Raw genomic sequence first — 14238 nt, forward strand, 5'->3', positions numbered from 1 at the left:
TTGGAGTGGAGCTCGTCATGTTTCCTTAATATGCAAATTACCGTTATTAGAAGAGGGAACTCAGTGAGGGTCCAACCAGTAGCTATCTGGATGTTTGACATCAAGGCATTATTTTACCCTAGATGTTAGTAAATCTAACTAACGTCATGTTTTAATTCTTGAACTATTGCTTACTACCAAACGTTGGTAAGTTAAAGGAAAATTTTGTGTCTTATTGTTTTTATATATTGACTCGCCAGCCTAGCACGTCACTGGAATTTCCCAAATATATCATGAGCTAATATACGAACCAATACAAAGTAATAACATCTCTTGAGACTTTCCTGGAGTCGTAGTCGTAATTTCAACCATTACAATATTTTCTCCAATATCAAGATAAGATTAACAATGAAACGTTGACCATTTGTCCGTTTGACTTGCAGTCCCGACGCTTCAGTTAAGAACCAGAAAATTACGAGTTAAATGGTTAAAAACGCGCTTCCCAACCTGAAATAGTAGCTTCAACCGCACTCGGTACTCACAATATTCAGAACTCAAGTTCTCATATATATATATATATATTACTCGACCACGGACGAATGGAGGGATTCTATGTGCCGAACTACAAGTAGTGTATGTCTGCAGAATTTACGACCTCTTGCAGCATGATTTCCAAATTATGTATATGATTAGCCTAAATTATATTTCAGAAAGGCCATGTAAGTTTTTTATAAAATACTTAACATGCTTGTTATAATTAAGTTATGTTCTATTCAGAGAGGACGTTCAGTCATACCATTCGTGACATGTGATTGTGAATTCCTCAATAGCTTTGTGTCCGTTTGTAAAAATAGTATGCCGAAATGAAAAATATGCAGTAACACTTAAAAAACTGGGTAGAGAACCCTCTTTTGAGAAATCGAAATAATTTTAACCAATACGAAACCGACCGTAGATTGAAGGAAGTTATAAAACGAAGTTAAAATAATTTTATTTGTTAGCATAAAACAAGAAGATTAAGGCAGCCATCTGTTTCCTTTCTCAACGAGGAATTAAAGGCGGTACTCGACTCCCCCCTCCACCCCCCACCCCAATCTTCATTGTGAAGTAATAAAAGTGTCTGTGTCCCGACATGCAAATCCAGAGCCATTATTTTATAGTGATCAGTGGGGGCAACAGCAGGCGAAAGCCTCCCCTACCACAACGCTCTCCGGGAGCGTTATGAATCCGTCAACTATTGGTGTCTTACAGAGGACAAACTTTATATTTATGCAAGGTATGAAAACAGGTGCTGCCTCATACCTTGAGTAGTAATATGCCATTCTTGAATGAGTTAAGTATTGGTGCTTACAAAGCATACAGCATAAGTATGGTGCTCGTTGCATACAGTATATGTTTGTATGTGGATTACTGCTATTGGAAGTAATACGTAATTCAGGGCATCATTTATTGCTTATTATGACTATATAAGTATGTACATGTATGGTATCATGTACGTGTACTCTGTGATTCAGTAGCGTAGCTACCTTGGGTGGCACCCGGTGCGGGAGTTGGTGGTGTCAACCCATAGAAAGTAAAAAGCAATAAATTTTACATGATAAATGTCATGGATATAATACATTTTTTTTCTTTTTATTATATATCACTAATAGAATAACACACGTTTAACCATTCACGCCAACCAAACACAACACACTTCACAAGACAAATGAGAAATGTTGCAACTGAAACGTCAAAGATCGCGAGTATGGGACGGGGACTCCCCCACGACAGCGTCAGGCTCTTTTGCGGGAATCCCTGAATTATACATAGAGCTGAGCTAGTGCTAGTGAAGGAATCCCCCAAAAATAAATTTTTGTGCTAGCGATTTATTTTGTTTATTTATTTATTTATTTTTTTTTTTAATTGTTCTTAAAGTTTAGAGACCGGGTGGGTGTCACCCCAAGAAAAGTAACACCCGGTGTGGCCCGCCCCCGCCGTCCCCCCTTAGCTACGCCAGAGCTCTGTATGTCAGACACGACAGTCAATATTCTATACATACCAGTGACTCGTTTAGCTAGATATTAGCGGTACTGACATTTTCCCAAAAAAATTTTTAAGCGTAACCGTTGCTGAAGAATTTTAATAATAACTCCACCAAGTATATTAAGTATTTTATATGAAAACTATTACCATGTCCTTTCTAGGATGTAATTTAATAAAATACACAAATTGGCAATAATTCTTAAAGAAGCCGTCTGCCAAGAATCACTAATTGTAGTTTGGCACAGAACTTCTCTCCATTCGTTCGTTATCTAGTAATGCGGTATTCTAGTAGTAGTCCGTCAACTTGAATCCAGAAAGTAAATTACGTTTCGCTCAATTGCGGCAGTTTTAATGTTAAGGCGTTACTCCGTTAAGTGGATTTTCAGCCGTGCTAGTGAGATGTTATTGCCGCTCCTTGTTGTTTTACAATAACAGCTTAAAATGTGTGATGCAATTGTAAATCCATCGAGTTGTGAAATGCTGTCGGTAGTACGGTTTTTGTTGGCTAAGAGTAATAAACCATTTGAGATTTATCGCATACTCTGTGGCATTTATGGGAACGATGTAAGTACTGAAGGTGGAGTGCGTCGTTGATGCTTACGTTTAAAATTTGCCGAACTAATGTGTATTATGACGAACAAAGTGTACGACCAAGCATTGTGACCGATGAAATTGTGTCTGAAGTCGATGAGAAGATTAAAGAAGACCGTCGATTAACAATAACAGAACTCTCACTTAGTTTTCTTCAAATTTCAAGGAGTTTGTTACACAAAATCGTTACGCAGAAGTTAGGTTACCGTAAGGTTTATACAAGATGGGTACCGACCACACACGTCAAATTGGACTCGAAAAGTCCTGAATAATTTTAAGTGGGAGGTCTTTCCACATCCACCTTACAGTCCGGACCTTGCACCCAGTGACGGCTACCGTGTATCCAGCAGCGACGCAGCGCTTTGATAACGACATGGAACTGCGGGAGGGTGTGACTACTTGGTTAAAGTCTAGGGCGGCAGAATTGCGCTATAATTTCAAAACTAGTTCACCGCTATGATAAGTGATTAAACTTGTATGGTGATTATGTTGAAAAATAGCATTTTAGTGTCACTTTCAAATGTATACATATTTTTTTATATCAAAGCGTAATCTGCTTTCTGGATAGCCCTCGTATATATGAGCACTTGGGTTCTGCATTCTGAGTACCGAGTGCGATTGAAGCTCCTCTTTCAGAGTAGGAAGCGCGTTTTTACTATTAACTCGTAATTTTCTGGTTCTTTGATGAAGGCCCTAAAGTTTAAGTCATACGGTCAAATTTTTATTGTTGCTATCCTGATATTGGAGAAAACATTGTGATAGCAGGTCATGAAACGTCTGTGTGTGCATGCGCAGAGGTGCATCCAAAATTTTAGTTTCGTAGGGGCTAAATAAATTCATCAATTGGGGGAAGGTAGATGTCTTTTGTGAAAATTATTTTTTAAAGATACAGGATTTTTGCATAATATGGACCAAATTTTCAAGAAATTGTTTGAAGCATTTAAAAACCTATAAACACTATAAAGAAACAAAAAGCTACTTCTAGCATTACATAACATCGTCACATACCCTAAATTGCATGAAGCTATGGTATGCAGCTAATATACGAGTATAACTTGGCCTAATAAACACGTTTATTCTCCATAATCACATATAGCATGTGATAGTATTTGGCAATATCTCAGAATTCTGTATCTAATGATAATTTTCTAAGCCTAACATATGCAAGATCTATCAAACAAAGACCAAACTACGACTACCTAGATCACGCGCAGTCACGTTCCTCGCCGACTCGAGGAGTTCGCAGTGCCTTTAAACCTATCGTAGTTTCGTTCAGTCTTAGTCTTGAGCGAAAGTTACTGATACAAATCTACCTCTCATATATCATGGTTTTCATTTCTTTTCTTAAACCTAAAAATTAATGGAAAGTACAATTTAATGTAATGATACGCATAGTAGAACTGCAGTGGAGCGTCGACTATCCGAAACAATTAGTGCAGGGGGGTTTTCGGATAACCGATTTTTCGGATAATCGAACACCACTGTAAAAAACGTCTGGTTTTTGTAGGGGAATGGGCGGGACAGCTAAAAACACATTTTTGGACTATTAACACACAATAGCACGTTTTAATATCACACGAAAGTATAAAATATTATGTGAAGGTAACACATAAAATAGGGATTGCACATACAGTAAATACAATTTTGGCTCAGTGAACTAGATATCGTACAAAAAGTACAAAATTTACTCAAAATAAGATAAAATAGGAAGAGTACAAAACCATTCCAAAATTAGATACTTATGATACAACAAAGTTGAACATGTCTGTTTTCTTAAGCTTTGACATCAGTTTTTTTGCCGCTAAGCCTTGTAGGTGTTTTAAATACAGCAGCTGCACAGCATCGCATTCATCTTGCTGTTCCAACCATTTAATGCCAGTCTCAAAGTACTGGAAGGCTTCTTAATTGATTTTCAAATCAAATCAAATCAAATCAAATATCCTTTATTTCCATCAGACATGTAACATGCATTGGATTGCGTCATAAATATTAAAAAAAACCACATGTACAGTTTTGTATCTATAAAATTATTATTAATCAATTATTAATATTTATATATTTATAATTAATCAATTATTAAAAAACTAATTAATTTTACATCATCATACAGACTATTTTATTTCGAATAAATTCACTGAGGGTGTAGAAACATTTTTCTATTAAAAAAGCCTTCAGTGATCTCTTAAAGACCATTATATCATTTACATTCTTTAGGTCCACAGGAAGAGAATTATAAAAAATTACGGCATTATAAAAACAGTGATGTTTGAAAAAAGAGGTTGCATGGGGGGGGAATATTTAATTTGTTGCTATTTCTGAGACAGTGTCCGGACTGCGGAATTAGTGACTCGAAAATGCCCTGGTTTTGCTTAAAAAAGACCAATGTGTGGTAAATATATATACCTTGGAAAAGTAAGCAGATTGAAGTTCTTAAAGTGTGATTTGCAGGATTCTGATTGACGGATGCCAGCAATAGCTCTCACCGCTTTCTTCTGCAAAAGAAAGACATGGTTTGTTCTGCAATTTTCAAAACCCCAAATTTCCACAGCGTATGAAAGGGTAGGGATAAACTAATGCAAAAATATGAAGTTAGAAGCACATCGGTGCCCGTGAAAGATGAAAGTCTACGAAGAACAAAAATACCAGCACAGACTTTACGTGCGACATGATTTACATGAAAGGAGAAGCTAAGAATTCCTATCGACAATTAGGCCTAAAAACTTGACCATTTGCTCAGAACAAACCTCTGTATCGCCAACCCAAACACTCAAAGAGTCATTGCGTCTTGATGAAATTGAAAAATCTAGCAATGTAGTTTTATCAGTATTCACGGCCAAACCATTACTCTGAAACCACTGGACTATTGAATTACACTGAACAAACGTATTTATCTCCATATTGAAACGACAAGACTCATCAATTACAAGTGATGTGTCGTCAGCAAACAAACACACAACAAGCCCCTCGAAACACAACTGCTGAGGTCATTCACATACAAAATAAAGAGGAAGGGTCCAAGTATGGAGCCCTGTGGCACACCCGTCTTGACAATCTGCTCGTCAGAAAAGCATCTTTTCCTAGTATTTACGTCAACGTATGGAATTTCCACAACTTGTCTACGCTGACTCAAGAAAGATGACAGCCATTGATTTGCCAAGCCACGCACACCCACTCTGTCAAGCTTTTGCAAAAGAAGTTCATGCGAAACCATGTCAAATGCTTTTCTCAAATCAAAAAAAGATACCAGTAGAAAAACTGTCCTTCATCAAGAGCTTTAACAACTTTATCCAAGAGAGCAAACATTGCCTTCACAGTTGAGCCTCCCTTGACAAAGCCAAACTGTTTGTCAAACATAACTTTATTACTCTCCAGGAAAGCCGTTAACCTTTATCAAAACTGCCTTCTCAAACACCTTAGAAAATGTCGATCCAATCGAAATAGGCCTGAAATTATCAAGTTCCTCAACCAGTCCCCTTTTATGTAACGGCTTCACTATAGACAAACTTTAAAATGTCAGGAAAACAGGCCATTTTCAAACGAAAAATTTATCAAAATGAGCAAGTGGCCTAACAAAATACTCCGTACATGATTTAAGAAGCTTCGATGATATATTGTCGAAGCCAGAAGAAGCCTTTGCTTTTATAGATCTGATGATGTCAGATACTTCCACTTCAGAAACAGGTGAAAAGTTGATTGGACCTTTTTCAACCAAGATGTTATCTTCATCAACGTCATCGTTAGGCTCTTGTATCTGTGCTCTTGCTGGCTTTTAATATCGCCAGAGGAACTATCCGTGAGCGGCACTACGTGTTTAGTGGCATGGTAATGTAGACTATATAGATCCTATAAATCACACTGCCGATCTGCTGATATATCATGCGATTTTTATCGATGCAATATATTTATCTATGTATGAACTTGAAGTATGAACTTGAATATCAAGCACACATGCCTTCTAGGATCCGGCGACAGTAAGAGCCTTCATAATCATAATACACGACTTAAGATGGATAGAGCTGACCAATCGTAAATTTCGGCGTGATTTGGCTTTCGGTTTACCGGTGTATCGGATGACCGATTTTCGGATAATCGACGCTCTATTGTATACGCTATAATTTTCACAGAGTTGCTTTTTAATAGACGGTTTAGGGTGTCATTTGTTGTTTTGTTCTATAAATAGTTCTAGAACTATATCCCAATAAGAAAATAATTATAAACTATTTAAAATATTTCACATCGTTGAACATAACACAAGATAAATACAAACGTAGTAACATGCATGGTAATACTGCGCATGTGCAAGGACGCGGTGGCATTAGAAAAAACACGCAATGGGATTTGACGAAGGTTTCCAAAAATGCAGTATTAATAACGCTTTATATAGCCCAATTTGGATGCCAATACTATTGTAGTGCACTTCATTTATGTCGGATAATTTTGAAGATTGAGAAATAATACGTCCCTATGCCTATATCATTACTATCTGCATAGTATAAGTATAAGCTATCCATACTTAAGAACAGCTCAAAGGTATTCACAGCTAAGGCTGGTTTGTGTTGCAGATGCAAGATAGCCAGCAGGGCATGGACAGCCTCGCAACCCCGACTAGCATCACTCCCCAGCACTCAGCAGGGGTCTCCAGCATCTGGTCTTCACTCCACTACCTACTGTACACTATGTTTTCTTATCTGTGTTTATAGGTGCTTATGTTTCCAGAACCTAGCTTGTTTATATTGTAAATGTGTATGTATGGGGATGATTCAGAACAAAGCACTTATTACTAAAACATTCAAATCCAAATATTTAATCATTTTCTGTTCATACTCAAGATATCATATTGTTTTTAATTAGTTTTCTTTGATTTAAGACAAACTTTTATTGAATTTTCTCACAGATTAGTTAAGAACTTCCATGTAAACGTTACAAATACTAGTTGTTGCAGACGAGAACTATGGAGATAAATACTTTTAATAAAATAAAGCCATTTGCTCTCATTTGCTTTATTGTTTATCCAAACTCATAAATACACCAAATTTACAGTAAAATTACTTTAACTTGATAAGTTTATAAGAGAGTTGCATTTAGAGTTTGCAGGCCTATATGTCCTCTCCCATATACAGGATTTCTTTGGTACTGAGGAACTCCATTGAGTACATTTTTGAAAATAAATGTAAAATCTAATTTAGAACTTAGAATCCCTCCTGAATCGCCTTTTAAGCTCACTGATCAACTTTGTTGTTGATAAGAGACTAGTTGTTGCTACAGTAATGAAAAAATTTAAATCTTGCTTTTATTATCACAAGATAGTTTTGAAGAAAACAGCAATGAAGTTTAGAAATTAAAAATGCAAATGTCATAAATAATTGTCAGATATTTATCAATAGAGACAAAATACGTTAGTATAGCAAACTTCCAAAATCTAAAGTGTATACATTCATATCATACGTAACACCTTATCAAACATTTTTAACAATATTTCTCCTCCAATTATCACCATTCTTTCCCACTTCAATTTGAGAATCACACATATATCACACAATAAGACATGAGTCGTTTTGTAAACTGGTTGTTTGCACATGTACCAAGCAATATCAACCTACAGGTAAGATGGGTATAAATAAAGCCATAATAAGCTGTCATAAGAACCTGAATATGACAATATTTAGACAGAGATTCCAGAACATAAATGTTAATTTGGAGGAAACGTGGTCAATGTAAACATTCAATGTGAAACCTCAATCAAGGTGATAAAGAACTTTAACTAGTAGACTTCTCCTAGTCTAGTATGGTATCTTTTCATCAACAAAGCCTACTGAACACAGAGAAAAATTGAAATCTCAGATTTTTAAGAATTTATTTTCAAAATGAAGCTGTACAATTTTTGGACACAATTATTGTTAAAGTAACTGGCATTTTATTCCAACATAAAAGATTTTGAAATTTAAGTAAAAGAGAGTTGTGTTATCAGCGTACTGCATGATCTTCATGTAAAAAGTTGATTTTTCGTAATTTATATAAACCAAGAACGTACGCTGCTACGCAAACAACAAAATAGATTTGCCCACAAGTTTGCAAAACAGATTTGGTTTTACATAGAAGCAATAGCTGTGGTTTTGTAAATTGTGTGAAGGGAAATCAGGCGTCTCAGCCAGTGGGATTCATCACACACGCTCAATCCTGTATTGAGGCCGAACGACCTAAAGGCCAGACCATAATAGTTCCCCGTCAGTCCATCCGGCCAACGATCTAACTCAAGTAAACACCATGCACGTTCAGTTATCCATGACTGTTAATCCGCAGTCCACACTGAACATGTATGGAGCAAGAGCGGATCCAGTACTGATTTTCGGTAGGGGCAACTTTAGTTTTAATTGACCAATTATCGTTACTGTAACTGTAAATTTTGCATTCCGATACAACCAAATATAAAATGTTTAGAAAGAATTTTATTCATACTAAAAGTTTCATTCATTAAGTTATGTTAGTTTTATTTTTACAAAATGAGAGTAATAATTTTTGTTACTGTATAAAAATATAATTTTTTTAAATTCTTGGGGGGGGCCATAGCTACAGAGTGGATCATCCCTAAAAATGCTGACTCTATGAAGACGATTAATCAGACCCACAACCTGGGAAGACAGCAATCTACTTAAGGAGAGAAGATCAGATGCTACGCTGCTGAACCGCGTCGTAGAGTCGCCATACATTTTTTTGATTAGTATTGTACATTTATTCTAAATATGACACGTGGCTGTAGAACCTAGTCTATTAATTCATAGACTCGGATGCTACCTCCACCTTTTTACCTATTCAATGTGAACCCACATTGTGACAGCCCTAGAGGTTTCACACCTAGGAATTCCACAGAATGGTTGAGGCCCTGTCATATAAGCCACAGAGCTAAGGTTATCTAAGGTATCAGCTTTTTCATTCCCAACCCTATCATGACCAGGGACCTAACAAACAGTGGCATTGTTGACTCTGCTGAGGGAAGAAACAACCAAATAGCAATCCTAGATAAGTTTGGAGTTAACAGGTCTGTGGGATAAGGACACATAGAGACCTCTAGTCCACTACATGGTCAACCCCTGCAATTCCAGCACTTGTGCCCTTTCTGTTTTAGAGCCATCTGTAAACCACTCCAGGTTTTTTTTCCTTTTAACAAGCCTCCCTAGAAAGTATTACAACTCTAATAGATTTATCGAAGAAAAATTTTAGAGGCATATCATCAGACATCATGAGCTAGACATTATCTGCCTGAATCAGCATACTAAGCTTGCAATACCCACTGCTGCAGCCCGAGACAGATCAAAGGCCTATCTATCGAAGACAGTAATCACTCCTCCTGGCCACATCCTGAATTGTAATGCAATTGAGCAAGATTGGCACTAGTGATAGCCAGGCAGGCCATCATTTGGATACTTGCCAGCCTGGCCACCACTCTCTTGATTTCTGTTTTTGGCCGCCTCACAACCACCCTGAATATAAGTGCAGGTCTAATCACAGAGACATAAAGCCAATACAGGATTCTTGGCTATCCTAGACAGAATTCCCTTACACCCGCCTATAACACGTTCACACTGCATTAAGGACTATTTCCCCCTTGCCACGATCCTTTCCAGATATAGTCCCCAATTCAGCTACCTATCAAGAACAACACCCACATACCTGATTTCAGACAAACCAAGTAGTAGAGCATCTCAGTAAAAGGGTCTCAGACCAATACCCTCCAAATGATGCCTCCTTGTCTTGTTGTGACAGTGGCAGCCTTGGCCGGGTTAACATTAAGATAAACCCCATCACACCAATTTCCTACTGTGTTTAAAAAGCTGCGTTAGTCAATTCAGTGACTGTGGCCGTCATCAGTCACCAGAATTACAATGTCATCTGTATCTGCCCTGTGGGAAGATACCACTACTGTTCAGTGACATAAGCAGATCGTCCTAGACCTGGTTTCACATGAGATAAAAAAGACAACAACTTTGGGACAGCCCCTAGTAGTCCTTGCATTGATCCTTGCTTTCAGAAGAGTAGTTGTAACCATCCTTTCTCTATCCTACACACCAATTGGTGCAGGGCAGAGTCACACCGATTTCATGGTGTGTAAGCATGCTGATTTTTATCAATAGGACGTTCCAAAAGAGGCCCTTTTCAAACAAACCTAGAAACCATTTCTAAAGCCTTTAGATGAAAGGAGGATAAAGAGGGCGGTTTACAGGATTTACCATGATTCAAACTAGATCTTCTCGGTTTTGGTATAAAGACCACCCTGGACAATCTCCAATTCAAAGAGTGAATATATCTGAAGGCCACAGACCAGCCCACATAATTGGAGAAGATCCAACCCCCTGTTGCAAGCAGACCAATCTGACCCCATCCTCCCCAGGTAATTTATAAAAGCTAAACAAATTGGTTGCCCACTCAATCCTTCTAAAGGTCACCAGTGCACCAAACACCGTTGTGACTGACTGGCTCCCCCTGCAAACCTCCCTTCAAAGCTGAGTGGTTGATCTAATATATATACAACCGCATGTGTAACTGACTGACTGACTGACTCACGTATACTAATTCTAACCTACTTCCAGATGAGTTAGAGACTTGAAATTTGGTACACAGATAGCTTTCCACGTGTAACCACCAGGAAAATCCCGAAAAGTGAGAATTTTTCATTTTCAACCCCTCAAAAAAATTCCCAAAAAATCGCGCATTCTTCACCCCTGCAGGCATTTTTTGTAAGCCCGATAGCGGGCGAACCGTTGGAGCTAGCTCGGATCTGACGGAAAATTCATGGTCAGGAATGAAGTGAACTACAAAAAAGGTCTAATGACTTTTTGCTCTATCTTCCATGGTTAAGCGACAAAACGCTCGAACATTTGAAATTCCAGAGATTTTTTCGATAAAAATAATGTTTCAAGCCCGATAGCGGCCGAACCGTTGGTCGTAGCTCAAATCTGATTGACCCATCAAATTAGCAAATTGCGCGATCTACAGAAAAGGTCCAGTAATCTTTTGCCCTATCTCGATTGGTTTGGCCGAAAAACGTGATTATGTACAATTTTGTTGTAACTTTTACGCGAAACTTTTGTTTTTGGGGTCGATAGCGGCGAAACCATTGGTCGGAGGTCAAAATAAGACTAACGTTTTATTTAGGAAATAAGATGACCTACAAAAAAGGTCCAGTGACTTTTTACTATATTTCCCTTAGTTTGACCGCAAAACGCGATTAAGTGAAAATATTGGACATTTTCGCCTAAAAATTTACATTCCGGGCTTGATAGCGGCTAAACGGTTGGTCGTAACTCAAAACAAATTTTAAACGGGATTTAGGAAATCACGTGATCTACAGAAAAGGTTCAGTGACTTCGGGAGTTGGCTGAGCGTTAGCTAAGCGTCAATAGTAGATAGGGACAGAGGAATATTTATTATGTTCACAGACACAATACCCTCTAAAAAAGGTCCAAGTGTGTCATTAACCCCCGGTAATATTAACCCCCCCCCGGGGATTTCCTGGTATGACCTGATAACCTCCTGTACATTCAACCCCCTGATGTGTTAACCCCCCTGGTAACATTAAACCCCCCCAGGGAATTTCCTGCCATGACCTCATGTCCGAATTTTACCAGTCACCAAATCTCTTAACCCCCCCCCCCTGGGAAGATCCTGGTATGACCAGATAACCCCCTGGAGACTTATCCCCCGGTAACGTTAACCCCCCCTGGGAATTTGTTCATATGACCAGACAATATCCTGACGAAATTAAACCCCCTCTTGTCTTAACCTCCTTAACATTAATCACCCACCCAGGGAATTTCTCGCCTTGACTAGATAGTCTCCTGGTGATATTAAACCCCCTGTTCGACTTAAAATACTGCCTTGAGGTTGGTTTTTATTATGTTTATACTAAACAATTCAAGATAGCTGACCCGTGCAGACTTTTCTCCCGAGCTCATTTCTGGCTAAACCATAGGTCGTAGATCAGATCTGAGGGCACAATCGTAAGACAAAATTAAATTTCCAACAAGAAAGGTCCAGTCACTTTTTGTCGTATCTCTAACGGTTTAACCGCAAAATGCCCTCAAAGTCAAAAGTTTTTACGAATCCGGAAAAAAAAATCTATGAAAAAGGTCAATTTTTAAATCCCTTGTCATTTACTTAATGTCCGGACTTAACCAGTCACCGAATTCCGCTTATCCCCGAATTTGCAAGCGTTTACTTTGGGGGCCTGGGGGCGTAGCCCCCAGCGAGCCGAAGGCGAGTCCTTGATATAAAGCAGTTCAGAAAGTGAGTACTTACAATTAGATTTACTACTCCCTCCAGTTCAGTGGTGTATTTGCCTTGATCACCCTTAAGACTACCATGCAGCGAGGTAGGCTTTTTGCTAGTGGTTTCTATATCACACTATCAATATAAGTGCATAATTTCAACCAGACTAGTTCTTAGTCATGCGAATCTTGCGGTTGAATAGTGGAAGAGCTTCATGGTATGTCGTCCAATATCCCAAATTAGTACTCTCCTGACTCAAGCTCTGACTCAAACAGCATTTTGACAGTTATATTTTTACTTCCTAAAGAATATGATTACCATAGAATACGTGAAAACAAATTCCTAGAAAACTAGTCTGAGGAAGATATTTTGTGTAATGAACCACATTCACACATTAAGTAAAATAATTTTCTCCACTAATACAATAATACTAAGGTATTTCCAATAGTTACTATTTTTTACTATACTACTACATTCTTACTTAATGCTATATACTTTTTTCAACGGACAACTTTTATCATCTTATTTCTTTGTGAATAATGTTCTTTGTACTTTTCATGTTTAGCTTAGTTTATTTGTGGTTATGGTTAAATTCCAGGTTGAAGTAAAATTTCAAGGACAAGGATATTAGGCCGACTTAAATGTAGAGTTTGAAGCCAAGTCACACTACCCAAATGGTAACTAAAGTTTTGTTACTACTTTTTTGGTGATATTCACTTCCTACCTCATTGATTGGGGTTCGTACCGTTGGACGTTGGCACCCGACAATTAGAACTCCAGAAAAATCAAGAGCACAAAACACCCCTAATGACCAAGCAAGCAACACAATGGAAAATGCCTAATTTCAATTGCAGCAGAGTGCAAGAATACGTCATAGTCATAGATGAAATATCAGTTTTTCAAGCACTGTAATAACATTTCTTAATAATTATAGAAACAATTTATACTCTGTGGTATCTGTGACACCAGTACATCTCATTACTTACTACTGAATCATATATTGCACCAAAATAAGAATAACCCCCCCCCCCTCTTAAAATAGGATTTCTCTCTTATGAAAGGGACATCCTGGAACTATTAGACCTATGATTGTTCCTAAAGTTTATGATCATGCAGAAATGTACCACAGTATGACAAGCTGAAAGACCAGGAAATTGTAGATCCTTCCTTACATCTCCTCCAATCACATAACATAGCTATCAATGGTGGGAAGGGTTTATTCAATCTGTGACAGTGTCAAATTTCGGACACTCCACTGAAATGGTAAAATGGACCTACACTAAACATTCACATTACTCCAACCAATTTGGGCAACTTCCAGATCATCCATATATTGACTGCACAGCCTCAATTAGTTTATCTGTGTAATCTCTATTTCTA

At 37.9% G+C, this 14238-nt stretch overlaps 1 protein-coding gene across 1 annotated transcript in view; it reads left to right on the forward strand.

The window, feature by feature from the left end:
• The window catches only part of LOC124368521, a 55285-nt gene extending 47696 nt beyond the window's left edge, over nt 1–7589 (forward strand). Inside the window, exon 6 of the mRNA XM_046825763.1 lies at nt 7158–7589. The gene's annotated coding sequence lies outside the window, so the exon portion shown is untranslated. The remainder of the gene's footprint in view (nt 1–7157) is intronic.
• The last annotated feature ends 6649 nt before the right edge of the window (nt 7590–14238 follow it).

The sequence above is a fragment of the Homalodisca vitripennis genome, chromosome X, assembly GCF_021130785.1.
Source record: "Homalodisca vitripennis isolate AUS2020 chromosome X, UT_GWSS_2.1, whole genome shotgun sequence".
NCBI lineage: Eukaryota > Metazoa > Arthropoda > Insecta > Hemiptera > Cicadellidae > Homalodisca > Homalodisca vitripennis.